The sequence below is a fragment of the Balearica regulorum genome, chromosome 6 (genome assembly GCF_011004875.1).
Source record: "Balearica regulorum gibbericeps isolate bBalReg1 chromosome 6, bBalReg1.pri, whole genome shotgun sequence".
Classification (NCBI taxonomy): domain Eukaryota; kingdom Metazoa; phylum Chordata; class Aves; order Gruiformes; family Gruidae; genus Balearica; species Balearica regulorum.
In genome coordinates this window covers 10,878,909-10,898,812 of record NC_046189.1, presented here as the reverse complement: position 1 = coordinate 10,898,812, position 19,904 = coordinate 10,878,909, and the positions used below count along the sequence as shown (strand labels likewise).

General features: G+C 39.3%; 1 long non-coding RNA gene across 1 annotated transcript; it reads left to right on the top strand.

The window, feature by feature from the left end:
* Nucleotides 1–880: 880 nt before the first annotated feature.
* Nucleotides 881–19,636, top strand: LOC142602297 (uncharacterized). Its single transcript, XR_012835957.1, has 3 exons — nt 881–1,005; nt 2,864–3,020; nt 19,481–19,636. It is a non-coding gene; the product is annotated as an uncharacterized LOC142602297 (long non-coding RNA).
* The last annotated feature ends 268 nt before the right edge of the window (nt 19,637–19,904 follow it).

The following is a 19,904-nucleotide window of genomic DNA, read 5'->3' as shown; positions in this document are numbered from 1 at the left end:
TAGAAAACTCCACTAATACACAACTAGAGCTTCTTAGGTTTTTGAGGTTTTGTTTGGTTGGGTTTTGTTTTAAAAAACCAAACCAATGCAACCTTATTTGAGGGAGCATCAGAAATCAAATGCAGAATGCTTGTCAATTAGCTTCCCTTGGAGCAATGCACAGCAATTTGTTTGTTTATTGTTGTCATGATAGTTTTGACGAATCTTAACCAAGATGATGGCCTCATTTCTCTGTAAAAAACATCTGAGAAAGCAAGTTGTATTGCAAATATGGTAGACTGACACAACACGAGTGAAAAGTGCAGACAGCCTGAGTCTATGGGTGAGAGAGGGGAAGGTAGAGTGACAAACTCTAAGTCACCCTGAGCCTGTGGAAAGCTGGCTATAAGTGTAATCTAGACATGACGGTCAGACGAGTCTGTGCATCTATTGACAAGTTTTGGGGATAAAAATTAATGTACTTAATCTAAAGAGCATGAGCTTTCATTTGTTAAAGCTATTTCTTTCAATAGCAAAGAAAAATGTACCCCAAAATGCTTAATGGGCACATCAAGAGAGAGGAATTATAGAAAATTTCTGACTAACTCGCTAGTATATTGAGAAGAATTTGTATTCTGCAACAGAACCCAGGACAGTTTGTGCTACTTTCTTGTAATAAAACACCATAAAGAAACAAATGGTAATTATGTGCTCTTCCTTTATATGCAGCTGAGAGATACCTTTAAGTACTGCGACAGCTTGCTAATGTACCACTGTATTTGAATAAATACCTGAAGTAAATAGGTTTATGAAACCTCTCATAAACTGCCAGGTGGATAAGGGGCTATTATGAAAGTACCATAACTTGCTCAGTTTTCTCTTTGTACAAGCTGTTCCTGACCAGATCTGTAGGTGGCTGGATGCAGAGAGCAGAGGCAGGCACAGTGTTTCAAGGAAAAGGGCGCTTACTTTCAAGGTACGAATTCACCTATGCTGCACCAGAATATGAAGACCAAATACCCCAAGGTAAATAACTGTGAGTTGCAATTTAGTGCAATTTAGTTTTCAGTAAATTAATCTGGGACTACTAAAACTACAATCTTCCTCATCAATTTTCTTGGAGGTCATTTGGAGGCCGGTCTTAAGCACTATCTGCTGCTAACTCAAACATCAACACCTGAAAGTCCTACCATTCAGTTTTACATGATTATGTGTTTTAAAAGATATTGCTATCGATTACGGGATAAGTTTCATAATTTAAAAAAAATAAAAATCTCAGGATTAAACCTATGCCTTTTATTTGTAATGGTCTGTACTAATTCTCAGGGCAAATAAAATATTACAGCCAGACCACACTGTATTTTTCCTCCCTTTCTGTCAAGGGAACCAGCACTGAATCAAGCACCCTCTGCATTTTGCGTTTTTCAGAAATTCAAGAATGATCCCAGTCTTACTCTCCACATCCCCCCCCACCCTTCTCCCTCCACCAATATTGTAGCAATCTTAAAATTTGGTGCCTCAAAGTTTCTCTAGTCTTCTGAGAGTGACTATTTTCTCATTTCATGGTAGCTTACAAGGCAGATTTTAATTTTTTTTTTTGAGTGCACTGTGTGGGGCCAAACACTTGACCTCGGCAGGGTACACATGGTTAGGTAGCTCTGTCAGCGACAGGGTGGCTGAGGAGCGAGACCCAAGAGGGAGCGCAGCGTCTCCACCTCCTAATGTGCCGTCTCCAAGGTCTCTTCCCATGGGACCAGTCCCAGTACTCTAAAGCTGGGACAACAGTCAAAATATTAGGCAGGTTTTCCTTCAGTGTTATCTGTTTTCTGTTCCTCATCTGCTGATTAGACTTTTTTTTCTGTAACATTTTGTATTTAAAACACTTTATCCTGGCATGAGAAGTTTGTTTGTTATCTAAACGATACTGGGGCTACAGATGCTCTCAAAAGAACACTGACCTTTAAGCATATGTTCAACATCTGTAGGAAACAGCTGGAAAACGTATCAGGTGTTTCTTCAAGTAAGTGCAATGTAGTGTTTCTGCAAAGCCTTTTTCAAACCTCTTCTCTTCACATCATGCAGCACACAGCAGTGCTATTCATTAAAAGCTGAAAAAAAAAATCCTCTACTGAGCTGAATATTCTAACACAGAGAAAGTTTCTCAGCTTCTTATAGGTGAAATTGGTAGTGCAAAAAAAAAAAAAAAACCAAACCCCACAAAACCCAATGAACTTTTTACCATTGCTTTTAGCTTTCAAGCACTCATTTGCTAAATAGCCTCCTTTTTAACATCCATTTTTCTCCCTGCTAAATATGTGCTACTAAAATGACTCCTCCTGACTAATCATTCCTCAAGCATTTACACACATTTGCTAATTGGTTTGCAGGGGTTAAAGTGAGTGGTTGGTAAACCTCAGATAATGCTGGCAAACATTCAGAGGTTCAGATTATTATCCAAAATTTATCCAAACTCATCTCAGCCTCCTCTAGCTAAAGCATCAGACTGCAGTTACAATAAGGATTGCCATTTTTTCTTGTTTCAGGTCGGTCATAAAAGCAGCAGGTCTTTTGCTCATGCTGCTGCCTTTCAGTTTCCTGAAGATACTTTCTATATAGACAAATGTTTCTTATACACACTTCAGATTTTAAGGGCAAACAATCTACCTAATTAGATGGCAGACTAAGAAGGAATTTTGTCCCTGAGTTTAGGGTATCGTATTCTGGACTTGCTTATGCAGCCACGTTACGTGGCCATGGCAAGGCGCCCGTAGCTGGGTACACTGTCACTAGTTTCTGATCCCTTTGGTGCAGCTGCTCTGAGAGCATCCACTTTGTCCTGGTGCCTGGGCTTAGAGCTTTTTTTTTTTCTTTTTTTTTCTTGCAGGATGCAGCTTGTGACACACATGACCCCTGCATGGAGGCTAAACCAAATCAGTCTTAGGCAAGGGGAAAGGTCTGTGGGTTTGGAAAAAAGAACAAGCCTGACCCTCTCCAGCCCTCGCTTCCTCTGGTACATTCCTTTTGGCTGGGCTGAATAACCAGTAAGTTGCTCAGAATAATGCTTTGTTTTCTGAGGCAATCCTCTCTTGCCTTACAAGGACTTGCTTTAACCTTGCTGGTATTATGGTAAAACCAAGCCCTGTTTCCTAGCTACAACAGCATTTCTCTGCTCTCCAAGGCTTTTCATGTGCTCCCTGTGCTTCTGTTTTGCTCAGCCATTGGGGCCACTGTGGCTGGGCTGCCTGGCTCCTGGGGGGATATGTGGGTTTGCTGGGGGTCACCAAACACCGACATGTCCCTGAACCAGGTCTGACTTGGTGCATCCCCATTGGAGCAAGGGCAGGAGAAGCCGGAGCCTGTTTGCTATGCCGTGTAAACATGCCATAAAGCAGAGAGCCTGGGTCATTTACTCAGCATGTCAGACTTGCACCCTTTGCCCCTGCAGCTGAAGTGAGGGTAAAAGACAGTGAAGGATTTGACTGTCACCTTTAGAAATACATGAGCACTCTCCCCTGTTCCCCTGTCCCTGAACTCTGGGATTGTATTTCATCCCTATCTGAGTGATCATAGAAAGTTTAACCCGCGAAATTATGCGCTGTAAATGACAACCATTTTCCTCTCAAGGTGAAAGACTTGGAGATGGAGAGAAAGAGGGAGAGAGAGGCCCAGTTTCCATGGCAACCCTATGAAACTTATACGCCATAAGAAAATGTCATTTTCCGAAAAAGACAAAACTTCATGGACAAATGGTACCGTACATCAGAAAAGGAAATTGCAGTTTTAAAATGAAAAGCTCATTTGCATTTATGGTTTTGAGTTTCATTTTCTAGTTACAAGACCCAATTGTGCACAATTTAGTGGAGAAAATTATATTCAACATTTCAGGTGAATAATGTAGATTAAGATCAAGTTCAACCAGAAGTTGTTCAGTGTGACGGACTTGGGTTTGGAGAATGCAGGGGTGGATGGATTCTGCTTTAGCTGGGTTAATGCTGCTGCGTCAGAAAAGTTGGCTGGCATTTTACACCTGCTAATAGACCTTGCAAAGTCAGGATCTGTCCCTAACTGTTGAGATTCCTGCCACAGCTTGCAATTTCAGCATGTAAAGTTATACCTTCTAGATTCCATGTTACCTTTGATACCATCAATCACCATCCATTGTAAGCCACATTGCATAGAAGAGCGTTTTATGATGAGCATTAGCGTTCTAATATAGCAAAGAGCACTGTTAATGAAGCGTGGAAAAAGAATAAATTCAGCTAATGGGTATATGTGTCAAATTTCAATTAGGGATATGTTGGAAAGTGAAAGAGAGAGACGAGCATACAAATTAAACCTTTGACCTTCAGAGTAAAGGGAGAAAAGCCTGAGAGAAAAGAAGGATGTTCAGAGATGTTTTTCTTGCTGAATGCCGAAAAGTCTGAGCAGAAATTCTGAGGTACTATTTCTTTTCTTTAATTACCGCTATATAAGGAGTGATTCAAAAAACCACCGGTTTGATTCAGCTGGTTTATTGACAGCTATATTACTGTTTGTGCTATTTACTGCATGGGGGAAATATAAAGATTGCAAGTATTTTGTGGTGATGGAAGACAAAATCTCACCTACATGAAGCCTAGGCAGATGATAGTAAAACTTACCCTTCCCTGCCTGTGAAATGCTGCTGGAAAGAACCTCATCTCACTCCTCTTAGGCTTTCAGACAGGCCTTAGTTGATTCCAAGTGTGCTTTAATGCATAATCTGATGATCATGGTTTTTTGAATACAAATAAATGGTAGCGGAAGGGGTTGCAGCAGGAATACAGCTGAGCAAGCTGCAAGGTTCGGACACAGTCCAAGGCACCTGGGAATTGCTAGTTTATATCTGCTTTGGTACTGGAGTGAGTGATGTGTCAGATGCGCAGCAAGGGGTTCATACAGGTGCTATTGCACCCCTGCATGCATATGATTTATTATCAGTTGCTCTACTAAAACAGTGTGCATTCAATTCAGCTTGAGTTTAATAGGGCAAAACTGCCCTTAAAAGCATGTGTGTCAGGGTGTAATTTAACTCATTTGTCTGCAAGAGGAGTAAGGGTCTCTTTCCCAGAGCACTGCGGCATGGGGGCACTGCTGAGACCTGAACCCAGGCAAGAGTCAGCCGCCCAAAGGGAGTTGAGTCTTAAGCGCCTTCACCCTTGCAAAAGCTAAGATGCTGATACCTTTCTGACTTGACTGCTAGGGAAAGGTGCTTCCCTGGACGCTTGTCCCAGGGAGTTTGGCTGCTCCCCATACACGCAGGCCCCCACGGTTGCCTGCTCACCCCTTTCCCCCACCCCAAGGGGACACCTCAAAATCCCTTGCCCTGGGCACAGCAGCCATGGCAAGGCATGGGGATGCTCCCTGCCTCACATGAGGGAGGTGGGTCAAACACACCAAGCAGATGTTTCACAACACTTCTGTGATGGATGCAAGTTTGTATTTCAGTTGTACTCTTGGCGCAGCTCTTCTGCGTGGCACATACCTGAGGGCAGTGCTAGGACAGACACCTCTGTGTATGCCTTGTGAGATTCAAATGCCAGGCTGCAAGTCCCCCCTCATTGCCAGCCTAGCAAGGAAATAAAATCCATTTGTATCATTTCCTCCCCCAATCAACTAATACCTTCAAGTGCCAAAACACTTGAATATTTGGCCAGGAGACTAACCCTCTGTAGATCTCATAGTGCATTCTTGAGTTGTTGCCATGGGTTTTCATTTCCCGCAAAAGTTCATTATCATGAGGATCTCCCTTATTTTTATTTTACCTTCCCTGATCACAAAAGCCTCAGGGTCCTTGATGGTGCAAGGCTTTTCTCTTATCTCCAGACATCTCTCCTTGTCATCCCAGGGAGGCCACCTGCTCTATGGGTGTATGCAGCCAAATTCAGAGTTAAACATGGTATGGTGCCCTAGTTTGAGTCAAATTCAATGCAGGAGGCAAGTTATACTGTTATCTGCTGTGTAATAAAACCTTGAAAGGGATGAGGGAAAGAAATCTCTATGTCTCAGGGACACTTCTCTTCAGTGTCAAGGAACCCCAGGCTCCCTAGGAGGAGCCAATGTGGGCCTGGAAAGACCGTGGTGCCCTCTGGCCAGGTCTTTCACCTGTAGGGTTTCGTTTCCATCTACAGACATAAAGCAGATCTTACAAACATCACAACCCTTGTATGTCGAATACTGGATTTGCAGTAAGTATATGTAAATTACTGGTATCAAAAGGGTACATTACATGGGAAATTGTGGTGGTGGTCTTTAAAACCTTATGAAAAGACTAGAGAAATATTGAATTTATCCTTCACTCAGAATTACTAACATTTTTCTTAGTAAATTTTTCCCTATGACAGGTAGCTCAGAAATATTGCAATGATTATTCTTAGCATTTGATAATGGAAATATGGAAAGCAAATTATCCTATTAAGTCCTATGATATCACTTCTGTTTCATGACTGAATGATGTATGTCCCTGTAAGTAGGTAATACAGGAGTATTTTTAAATGACAGAATTTGCTTTGACAAATCCTGCAGCCTGAAAACTTAAATTCTCCTACTTCCCCTCTGGTAGTGCATATTTAAAACTGTGTTTTCCTTCTTTTGTATTTACTTTTACTCAGTAGTCAGAAAGAAAATATTTCAGTAGAGTAGCTTCTCTGGTATAAAGAACACCTACATGTTTATTTCCAGCTATATTGGCTGGTTTTAATAGCATAAATAGGTTGTGTTATTGTTATTGGATGAATTTTTTACTGTGGATGTATATTTCCAGTGTTAATATTCTCATTTACAGGTTGGAGGAGAAGGAATCTTGTGTGAATCTCCTCCAATATTTACTTTCAGCTTCTGTTTAAGTGAACATTCTTGCCAGAAAACTTGTTCAATAGCATATTCGGGGAATGCAAATACCACAGGAAAGCTACAACAGCAAAATGAATTACATTTCTTCATCAGGCAAAAATTCGTCAAGCTCTAGTGAAATGAAGAAAATCAGAAATTGTCCATGTAGCTTCTTTCAGTACATAGTCACAGTCAAATCAGTTTTATCAATCTCAAATATTAAAAACCAAAATCACTACATCTATTGGGATTTCATTCATCACTTTAATCGTGTCTTATTTTTAAAATCACAGTACACTTTAAATTTTTTATTTTCCTATCATTCAAAACCATTAAAGCAAAATGTAGTCATATTTTTGAACTTTTAAAACCAATCACACAACTAATAGAGGTTTTCTTTAAAAACAAAACCCCACATAAGCTGAGGTTCTCCAGGCACTGCAATGCTCAGCTACATCTGTGGCCAGATACAGCAGGTTTGCACTGGGAAATGAGGTCATCCAGTTTCTCATCTGGCTCATATCGTCACAGGGCCTGGCATAAAGCTGCAGCTGGCAAAGCAGGTGAGTGATCCAGCACTGTATTACCTCTGAGTTTCTAGAGTGGTTCCTTGGGAGGTGGGGACTGCAGAGCCTGCGACACACCGACCCCTCCGTATCTCCTCTGTTCTGCCTGCACCAGTGTTCCACAGTGGGGAATTTGTTCCTGTTTAGGCAGATTCTTTTCAGATAACTCTTTTTCCTTTCCACAAGCGGCAGAGATAATCAGCTGAGTGCTACAGGCTTAGTCCTGCCAGGCAAAGTGTTCACACCTACAATACTTCTTGTTAAAATCAGTGAGGGACATCTTGACCCAAAGGTACATCCCATTTCTCTCTTGCTAGTGAGGATGGAGATGCGTCCTCCTTGCCTGCTATGGATTTCCTTGCCGATTAGAAACAATATCTAATGCAATATAAATCTGACATTGGGGTGGTGTCACCAGACACAGAGACATTCCTTGGTACATTAGAAGGAGGAGTTGGGCGAGTCAGAGAAGAAATTAGCCTGCTTTAATGTAGGTCTGGATACGTGCACCACACCAAGGGTTCATTATGCTCAGAGCGTCAAATAGATCAAATGCAGTAATTTATTGCCAAGACAAAGGATTTAAGCACAGAGGATACATGTGTACATTTTACATCCCTAACCTTGCCTCTGTTGTGCAGATTTTAAAATTATATCAGTGAGAAGAGGACAAGTATGGCTATCTTCAGGTATAAAATGGGGGGCTTAGGAAATTTAAAAGGCAGAAAAAATGAAAAGTATAAAGCGTCCTTCTACCACTCAAGGAACTTTTCAGGACCTTTTTGCTATTTGATGCAATATGGATTTCATTGTTAGGAGAATGTCATAAAACATAGATTAATGATTGCATTTTCATACTTTTGATGTGCCATTTAATGAAGTGCATACTCTTTCATACTTGACATCAAAAAGAAAACCGCTGGAATTCTTCACATATACATCAAATGAATTTTTGTGTTAATAGGTATAATCATCCAGGTTGCTTTTATATCAACTGGGTTACAGCTGATTTGACATAGATTATTCTAGTTAGTAAACACTAGTACTAGACAGAATGAAAATGTATGTGGAAGTTCTGCAGCCACCCTCCATTCTGCTTCCCAATCCCAAATGAAAGGGAGCAAGATCTTCCTTTCTGGAAGTTAGATTAAGTTTGTAATTTAAAGAACAAATGCCTGGTATATCTCTGGTGCCAGTGAAGGGTAGTAACTAAAGGTAGTGGAGTATGTTAAAGCTAACAAAAGCAGTGTTAGAGTTGGGCTTATCCATTCGCTGCTCTGCCAACGCTAGTATTTCTGTGACTCTGGAACACATAAAGGAGACTGATCCTGGACGCTTGGAGAGACCAGCATGGACTGAACTTACGTAGTCCATTGCTTCCCCCCTCTGAGCTTTCTCCATTCCCTGTGAGCTCCCAAATAAAAATTAAGCATGGTTTATTGATGAGACATGAAATAGGATGTGTCTTGTTTGTCAACATATGGGCATAGCAACTTGGTTCTGTTAAATACATCTTGTATTTGAACATTCAGTAACACTGCAGTTATTCTTATCCATTATTTGGCTATTCCGGTAGTATTTAAAAAAAAAAAAAAAAAAAAAAAACAACAAAAAAAAAACAACCAAAGAATCATCTTCCCAATCAGTTCTGTGCAAAGAGTAGCACTGCCTGGGAGAATGGCTATGGCTTAAAATACTTAATGGCTAGGCATTAAAAGACTTCATGGCTAGCAGTCACCATCATAGACTGAGAGGTGCAAAGCAAATCTTCATGATACCAAAAGCATAATGGTTTTACTGATAATCATATCTACAGTTTCTTTGAGCCTGTATGCACACTTTTAAACATGTCCAGCTTCTACTTATCAGCATTTGTAGCTTTCATTTTAATCAGTGTCCTTCTCTTTAAAGGGTCCTAGTTCTAACAGTTCCAGCTTTTATGGTTATGTCTATAAAGTGAATGCAGTTACTCTGAAAGCACTTAGCAAAAAAACTTGTTAGGTGGCATGTTGAAAAGATATTCAGCTTCTCATAACAGTTGATTTTCTTGTGCAGGTAACTATAACTTAAATAACAGTCACACCACAGGTATCTTGAGCAAGTTTTGACTTGCAGAATAAATTACCTCCTAGAAAGACTAGTGCATTATCTGGCTCTGCCGTTAAAATGGTTTCATTTCACCTGAAACACCATGAATGTATTGGTGTCTCTGTTCGGACAAGTTTTGCAATTTTTTATCACTGATTACACCCTTATACTGGCGCAGACAGCTATTGGTGTTGGGAGAACATGGAAAAACTTCCTTCCTTTGAAATCTTTGTTCCCATTGCCTTCAAGAAGTGTTTTCAACTTTTGGTTAGCTACAACTGCAACATCATTGAGCTTTTTTGTTTATTCACAACTTAATGGTGTTCCTTCGTGGGGCTAAGTTATTTACCTGGCCATTGTCTTTGACTTGTTGCCAAGTTTGCTGCCGTGGAGGTATTGCGCTCTGCCATTTCTATGGGCTTCAATGTGGTTTGAACAAGTGTCCCAGTAAATAGCAGTGTTGCCTAAGAGTGTTGGGAATTTGTATGGAGAAAGCTTTCTACTGTATATGCCTAAAATTCATGCTATATCTTAAGACTATTCATTCAAACACAACATGGGCAAATTGCAGGATGTCTCCCAAAATATAAGCTGTAACAAGTATGGATTTTAACATTCATTCCCGCACGTTTCTGCATTTTATCAACCTGTTCTTCTCCGTGCCACCCAGTCATTTAGAGCTTAGAGTCTAAAGACATTTTAGAAAACCTGTGGAATTATTTGTTAAAAAAATAACTAATGAGAGAGAAAGCTCTCTTTTGTTTCAGAAAAAAAAATAAATTATGATCTCCAGTCTCTTTATAATGATTTGATGTGCAAAAACTCTTTTAAAATTCTTTTTCTTTCTCATTTCCAGAAGAAGGCTCAGCTGAAGCAGTTCTCTAAAGCAACACAGGATAGTCCTATGTACTATTTTGCAGATTCACCATTTTTCTGAACTAAGCTGAAGGTTGGCTTGCATAGAGCTGCATGCAAGTGAATAGGCACAAGCATTAGTGCTGGTATACAATTTGTTTGTGCTGTTGTTCCAGGAAACATCACAAACACTTTTTTTTCCTTTTTTTAAAAATATTAGGATTATATTAATATGTGCCTATTTGTCACTGATTAATTGCTAATCTGTAACTATAGCTTCAGGTCCTAAATTTAACTACAGTTTTCCCAAGGTGGTAACAGCAAGGGGTACATGGCCAAAACATGTCTTTTGAACAACATTTGTAAATAAGGCAGATAATTGTTTAGTTATTGCTTGTGTATATGTTGCCCAATTTTCTTAAGGCTAATTTCACCGAGTTCTCTCACCATGACAGTATACTTTATATATATATATCTATACATATATATATATAAAAATATATAAAGTTTAATGTAAGAAATTCTGAAATGTTAAGCTGAAAACTAATGCTGCTCTCAGTGTTCAAAGCTTTGAGCTAGAAGCCCATTCTTCCCATGGACCTTAGACTGGCAGGTGGCTTTGCAAGAATTTTTAAATATATCTTTGAAGATTTAAAAATAGTTTTATACCAGAAGGCAAATATACGATAGCTTCTTCTGTGAAGCTTATCTTTCAATTGCCAATAAATAGTGTATGGCTCAGGGATTTTTGATATAGTTTGGCCTATTTATTCTGTTATACCTGAATGGAGTGCTTTAATATACTATTGAGATGAGCTCCCACACTGGAAGGTCATTATATGGTAAAGAATTATCATCTTTTCTTATCCCAGACACTGAAGCCCAGCTTTCTCAGTCTGCAGTGCTATCAATAGGGGTCTGCAGTGAGAGGTCAGCAGGGGAAGCGCTTCAGGCGAGGGGCTGTAATCTGTGAGGCACGGGCAGCCAGTGCACCTTTCCTTTTATCAGCGAGGCAGCTATCTCCTGGGAGGTTGCCACTTCTTTATCACACAGTAGACTTTAAAACATATCTTTTTCCTTTGAGTTGCTACTGCTAACTTCATTGGGAAAGGTGGCATTTAAAGCTTCACATCATTTTTTATAATTTTTATATATTTTTCTCCTCCTCTCCACTCTACCCCCTTTTTAATTTATCTTTTAATAAGCACTCTATATGAATATTCTGTCTGGGGCAAAGCAGATTTGAGAGAAAAGCATGTTTTGTTTTGTTTCTGGAAGATTATATCATATAACCATATAGAACTATCATGACCTTTAATTGAAAACTTTGTTTACGCCATGTTTCACTTTCTAAGTATAAATGAATACTCAGTGAATAATATACCTAGCTTGAACTGAATTGAAAATTAAGGTAAATCTTCGGGAGCCAGGTCCTTGGATTGTGTATTGGTTAAAGTTTGTCATTATTCAATGTAAATAAAATAGCTTTTATTCAATATGTGTCCTGAAGAAGACAGTCTGTGATATTAAGAAATGCCAACTAATGCACAGATAACTGAAGGTGAATTCTGTGTGAATTCCTCTTACACAAAACTCTTCAAATGCTGGCAATAACACAATAATTCTGATAAATAAGCAGAAGAGCAATTACTGAGCAGTGGGATGGTTAGCTACCACCTGAAGGCATAATTCTATAAGACAAACGCAGGTGGACTTTGACAACTGATAAGATGGCAATCTACACAGCAGAAAACTCTCCCCCTCTTACCACTTTACAATAACATTACTTGTTTGATTATTATCATTCATCTTTTGCACTATATGGAAAAAGTAGTTCCAGTGGAGGTAAAAATACCTTAGTAATTACCTACCCTTTCTTTTTATAAGTAAAGGTCTTTGTCCTTATAGTATACCTTTGTACAAAATCCTTTCTGTCTGAGAGATGAGCCGCATCCCAGCTGATCCACAGGGATCATTTTCAAGGAGAAGGCAAAAGGAAATTTCCGTGGGTGATCTGCCTCATGTTATTGCAAGACAGAAAAGGAGCTGGCTGCAGAGGTCTCGCTGAAAAGCTGAAATTCATCAGGTTTCTTCTGTTCTGAGTTAAGCTACTGTATCTGATTTAGGAAATAGGCTGGAGGAAAAAAAATCATGTTCAGCTCGTTTAGATATCGTCTATAAATACAGTTAATTTTATACGGGTTAAACATGGTTGTAAGGTGCCAGGAAAGTAGGCCTTCCAGAATATAATTCTACAGTAAAATTATACTTTTTCTCATCATGAAGCTATATATAAACTACACAATAAGGCAAGTCATGCTCATATTGAACTGTTGAGTAATGTGCCCAACCTGCTATTATTACTCATTATTCTTGATTCCCTTCTTTCCTACATAATTCTATTGTTTGCCACTTTAAACATATGTTATTTTTTGTATTGAAGAAAAAAAACCATGAAGGTCAAGAAAAGTATTACTATGAGTATACACTGCACATAAGCTGAGTTATTTGTATTGTCGTCCTGGTCTTAAAGACTAACAGCAGGATCAAGTTTTAAAGGTTCCCAGAGCACACATTAGAAAATTGGTGTGATAAACAGAGTAGAGTCTGTTGTCTACTTTTTAACTTCTGCTTCCTCTTTGGTGGTGATAAGTGTTAAAAAATGTGAATATGGGATTTATTATCTAATCTAAGGAGGAGTGTGGATTGACATTTTCTGTTTTCATTCTGTCTCATTGCATGAGAATGAATGAGATCTTAAGAAAGCGTGGCTGGAGAGGGGAAAGGGCTGGTCACTGCAAGCACTTCGCAATCCTTGCTGGTAAGCTCTGTGCATCCTGGTAGATAGAAGCTTGATTTTCATAATGCCATGTAGCTATTTATGTAACAAAAATTAAAGGCACATTTTAACAGACATTTGGTTTCTAAACTTGCTTATTAAAAGGAAACAATGGCTTTTTTTCCCAGGTGATATTTTAATATAATGGAAATCATCAGAACAAGCAATCACTTTTTGAGCAGGTGCTTAGCATCATTACCCTGTATTAGGAAATGTAAAGACATGCTATATAAAAATGAATCTCTGGTGTCACGTACTCTCTAGTAAATGAAAAATAATTTCACTCCTGTCAGTTAAGCTTAACCAACATTAAATTAGTGCAAATGAGATCAGAATCAGGCCCCAAAACTATGCAATATATTGAAGAAGAGATAGTGAAGTGTATTGTCTATCATTAAATTAATTTTGCACTTTCCCAAACTACTCTTCTTGGCATCAAGTACACTGAATGTATTTTAAATATAAATATCAAATTACAAACCTAAGTACACTTCATTTGTGTAAGCCATAAGTTAGAACTTGCTTTCACTGCTAGGACTGGCATTAGCAAGGTATTTAAGTAAAGGAAAAAGGATGATAGGATTACTAAACAAAACACTTGCAAAATATGCACAGCTAGAAGACCTGACAATAAGGAAGTAATATATATTACATTATATATATATTCTCTCAGAGGAAAGAAGATGGTATCTGAAAAATATGAGAAAACAAGGCTAAAGAACAACCTGGAAGGCAGACAGAGGAAAAACCTTTCATTAAGGTAGAAGCTCTGACTTTTGAAAAAGAAAGTTCAGGTCCCGTTTTGTCCTCAAATATATAACAGATATATTTTATTTATATATATTGGAAATATATATATTTCCAGTAGCAACATATACTGAAAATCCTTCCTAATTGTTGTGTAGAGAACAATGTGCATTCTACAAGGATGCACCATAACTCTTGAAGGATAAAACCAAATTATTTTCTTGCTGAATGAAATGGAAAGGCAACAATTCTTAAAATAATTTTGATGTAAAAACCATAATCATACAGAAGTTTATATTTTTAGATTTGTTCTCAGCATGTCTGTATGAATGTTCTTGATTATTGCTTGCTTAATTGTATATAAATTTATATGACATATGTACATCATTGACACATATAAAGTTTACATTTATAAATAGATTCTTAGTTCTACAGACTCTAACAATCCTTGAAAGAACTCTGGTCTCAAACTACTAGCCATGCAATTAATTGTTTTTCTATGGTAATTGGAAGCCTCAATACATTTTGCTGTTTTTTAATCAGAAACTGTTTCCAAATTAAGGATTCTTGCTCAGACTTTGTGCCTGTGCTTTGTGCTCCCCAAGAAATTAATCTTAATAGAAAAGGATCAAGTAAATGTACATGTGCTCTGAAATCCATGAAGATTAGAAGTTAAGGTGCTTTTTCATGTTAAAAGCTGCACCCCAGATTAGTTTGACACATAAAAACATTCCCCATCACTTTCCCCATCCAGAAATGCCTGGGCAAGATGGTGTTGATTGAACAACTTTTCTCTCAAAATGGGGTTTTGACTGTGTAGGTACAAGTGCAGCCTCACACAACGTTGTTTTTCCCTTGTACTCTCGTGACAAGGTGCTAGATCAATTGCTGTAATTAGGAATTCAACACATTCTAATTTTGGAAAGCAAATAACATTCTTAGCGCAAACCTTTACTTGGGGGAAAAAAACCCCCACACTAAGCTATAATTCCCAGAAGTCTTTGAGAGAACATTTTAAAGCTGGCAGAGCAGAGATAAATGCAAAGAAAAGAAAACACTTTGAAAGCATGTTTCAAGCAAAACATTTCAAAGTGCTACCAATAAAAAGCCAATAAAGACTTCCATTACCACATCATTTCACAACTGTAAACCTGTGCAAATACTTTTCTGGAAAAACCCCACCTTCTCTGAGCAGTCACCACCCACGCAGGCCTAATCGCAGGTGTCTCGCAGTTCAAGAATTTAGATAAAGAATTAAGGAAATCCTGCAACTGCTGACTCACTTCACGCAAAGGTAATTGCAGATGACCTGAGCAAGGTCCTACCTTGAACAAAATGGGGAAAAGTTGCAGAAACGGGCTGAGGCAGGTGCTGTTTCCCAGTGTCACACCTGGTGGGACAAAGTTAACTCTCTCTTGGGTTTTAAGCCGTTGGGGAAGGGAAGAAAACCCAGCTGAATAGACGTACCTCTTGCTAATCAGAGGAGAGAAGATGGTATCTGCAAATATGAGAAAACAAGGCTAGAACAACCTGGAAGGCAGACAGAGGAAAAAACTTTTGAAAAAGAAAGCTGAGGTCCCGTTTTGTCCTCAAATGCTGTGTGGCCCTGTGCAATGGCAAGATCTTCCAAGGAGATCAGTCAGCAATACAGAAACCACTAACTTGGGAAACCATACGTATTGTAAAAAGCATTGCTAGAGAGCATTTCTTTTTCTTGTGTTCCCATGACTGATAGGATTATCTCCTCCAATTCTACTTTTGCAGTTATACACCATGACATTCAAGAATAGTAGAGAAAAAGTGGGATCCTTCACAAAAGGTGCATTTTCGGACTCTTTTAACTACCCTCGTAGTAAAGACCATCCAAGTTAAAATAGCATCCAATAAATGAGGCTGTATCAACCAAGAAGTCATTCTTCTTTTATCTTAGAAAAATGTTGGATTCAAAGGTGCTGGTTCAGCTAGGATACTAATTTGGTATTTTGCAATCTGCTAAGTGGTAGTCTATAGCCATCAGAAGATATGGTCTTCCTCTGAACCTGGTAGGATCACAACAATACTAATTATAGTATTATTATTATTAATCTTTAGGAAGATGTTTTTGCAAAGGCAAAATGAAATTGGGATTTTCCAAAGCAGTCTAAAAGTGCTTGGAGATACCACTTCCATTAGCATACAAAAGCTGAAAAAATAAAAGCAGATGTCATAGGACAATATTTCACGAATAAGATAGCTGTTTGCATTGCATAGCTGCGCTTAGTGTTGCTTTCCAAACACAAGTGTCTGCGCAGGGTACTGAGTGTTGCAAATCTGTTTGTGTAGTAACAGATTGCTCCCTCCTCAGTATGCAGGGAAAGCGAGGTACAAAGCTCAGTTTTATGGATCTTAGGTGTTACAATATTGAGTGCAACATCTCTAAAATCCCACTGGGACAGATCTCACTTCCTTATCTCCCCAAGTAGAAGATGCACTGCATCTAGAATATTTATCATGGGAGACATACTTAATCAATGCCATGCTGGATACTATGAAAGGACCTCAGATCTAGCGTTGTTGTTGGGTGCTGCAGAGACGGGGAGAAACAGCCTCTCAAAAGGGAAAACAGGGAATGCTCAGGATGAAATCCCTTTGGACTTCTTGACTCGGAGTAGGGTTTAGTACGATGATATTTAGGTGAAAGCAGCTGCATGATATGTTTCCTCCCAGATTTAGAACTAGCTTGATGAAGGGAACTATTGATTACTGATGAAATGCTAATACTTGGCTAAATGTAATTTACTGAAGAGAGCGCTATGCCATTAATGAACAGAAACATCACTAAACCTGAAATTTACAGGAGAATGTGAAAAAGTAAAGCTCAAGCTTAGGATGGTTTTACAAGGTATTTGAAAATCAATTTTAGTCAAAGTAGTAGATGAGAATTCTGGGATTCCATTTTTAATATTGCCTTCTCATGAAGTCTGTATTTGGTCGGAACCTAGGCAGGAATTTGCATCACAAACAGACTGTTTACTGATCAACCTGCTGCAGGCACAGAGCCAGGCAGGGCAGGCCCGTCCGCAGAGCCCGGGGCAGGGGCTTGGGTGCGCTCCTGGGGCTGGTACCAGGGAGCCCCGGCATGGGACTGGGAACCCATGAACAGCCCTGGGATGTGAGCTGTGCCGAGGGACTAAGACGTGAAAGGGAGAGATGAGCAGAAGAGCAGCTGACTTGCTGGTAATGTGGTTTTAGGGGAAATTTGCAGGTTTTGTGAGAATCACAAAACAGTCAAATGGAGCTCAAGAAAGTCGAGGGACTTGAAGCAGAAGACAACCCTTCTCTGTGGCACTAAAACTTAGCATGGAAATTTTTGCAGATTTTTACCTCTCTGAAAAGAAAGGCTGGTAATGAAACTGTGGACATGAACTTAATGATCCCAGTGTGAAAGGGCTCCTATAAAATTATTTCTCCTATTGTTGGCTGCTTCTAAGCAACACTTTAGAAACACATAAACAATTTACAGCAACAAAGGGTTGTTTTTTGTTTTTTTTTTTCCCCCGACCCGAATGTAATAATTGCTGCATTTAGTTTATGGTTCTCTTTTTGGAAAAGAAAAAAAAAATAGACAATGATCAGAGCAGAGGACATGTAGAGCCAAAGGAGATAAGTGACAGATGGTCACTGAATGACCACACAAAGTCATAACATCAGAAATCCTGGAAAGAACTCTGGTCCAGGGAACGAGTAGCATGGCACAGTTTCCAAAACTTAAGTAGGTACTTTTGAAACATATCTCTAACATCACTCTGAAGTATTTTTAAAACTCCTCAATATTGTGCCTGCGGGGGAAGCTGTTTTTTTTTTTTGTGTTGGCGGTGATTTCAGGAATGAATTTTGGCAAGCTCAGCTGAGTTCCCTCACTGCACAGTACATGGTAATATTCATTATGATTATATCAAATACTATCCATTCTGTGCAGAATTAAATTTGATCTAATTTTGAAATGAAATCAAACTCCTTAATACCCAGGTGCGTTCTGGAACCAGATTTTTCTTGGTAATTAGTCCGCCACTCCTTGATGGTTAATTTTTTAATTTTGTACAAAACTCTTATTGCATTTTACATTGCTGCTTTTCAAATGGAAAATATTTAGCAGCATAATAAATGGGTCTTCTCTTATTCTTGTTAGAGGCTAAGAAACCGCAACAATGGACCACAAAGATCCCCAAGCTTGCTCAGTGCTTTGCTCCTGAAGAAGCAGAATACCTTTCCAATCTCCAGGGCTGAAGCTCTGGAGAGTTTTGAGTGTTAAAAGTTTCTAATCTTTTATTCTGCTTTACTTATCTGGCAATACATATTCATCAGGAAGGTCATTATAGCAGCACCCAGTAGTGTGGCTCCAGTTGCGAGCAGTGGCACTCAACGCTTAACAGCCAAGCTCACAGAAGAGCATTGCAGAACTGAACACCAAGGTAGTTAGAAGAAAGCAATTTTCTGAAACCTAATGAAACCAAAAAAAGTTTTCACTCACATTATTGGGCTACCAGGGGAAAAAGGGATTTCTAACTTATTTGAATCTGTCTTCCTACAGATTTTAAAATGCCATTTTTGCCTTGAGAGTGCTCTGGTGGGGTGCTGCATAATGTATTTTTCAGATGGAGAGGAGTGCTGCACAGGGTGAGCGAGGATAGTGGGCTGAACGTCACGGATTCAAACAGCCTGGTTGCTGAATTTCAGCAAAGAGTGGGCTGAAAAACAGTGCAAGGATCAGGTTTGTTCTGCTACAGCTGGGGTCTGTGACTACTCAGGATCTTGACGAGAGACTCGATGAAACCAAAAATCTTTTGGTGTAAAACAAACTAGTCACCAAGCAAGCTTTGGGTAACAAAGAACTGAGAATTTAGGGGAAGCTCCTGGAGTCCATCTCCATCAGACCACCTAAGCCTGAAGGAGCTCTGCATGTCCCAGAATTAGCCCAAATTTGTTCACTGGTGCTAAATGCAGGCATGTACAAATGCAACATTAGGGCATCCCCCCTGTAAACTACATTTCTCAAACACCTGTAAACGCAGCCACCTTTGAGTACCCTGCCTCACATCAGCCTATTTGTACTCTCAGAACAGTATAAAAGTACTTTTCAAGTGATTTAGAGTTTCATGATAATAAAACTGCATGCAAATTACTTAAAGACTAATATATGCTAGCTAAAACGATGCTAGCATTCAAATATGTATATTTGTTAATATTTCCAAAATCAAGCATTTAATTCAAATTACTGCCTACATCAATGTCAACACATTTCAATGTATATGTGTGGTGTGTTTGGATGAGTGGGTGGCAGTAAATATAACACATAACCAATGTATTTCTATACCATGAACTGGATGTTACTTTCTTATAAACCGTGTTTTGTCAGAGCACTAGACTCATTAGATTCAAGTACTTATGCATATATGAGCAGCAAAGAATAACATTGCAAGATGAAGTGAAGCCTCCCTATCCCCAGCTGAGTCTAGCCCTTTCTCTCTCTAGCCTTTGCTCACTGACTTTATCTCCTTCTCTCATTCATGTTCTGCAGGTGTGACCTTGATTGCAACCCACAGCATGGAGAAGGAAGGCCATTTCCACCCATTCTTATGTATTTATGCCTCGACAGGAGGAACACGCAATGCTAACGCAAGAGGCTGGTGCCACGATGCATTTTCTGCAGGTAACTACAGAAGGAAGTGAAAAGAAGAAAAATCTCAGAGCGGCAGCAAGGCCCTTGTATACAGTCTGGGGCTGCTAGGGTCTAAACAGAGATCTCACTCCCACTGCCTTTCTAGGACCCGGTGGCTTCTGGGAGAATCCTGCCTCCTCTTGGTATCCATCTCTCATTTTGGGTTGGGGAGCGGAATCAAGTCTGGATCCTGAGTGTTTTCCTCTTTCTTTAGCGTCAGCTTTTATCGTCACAGTTCTGTGGGATTGGCTGTGTGCATTGCAGTCAGGGTCTTCCATGTTTT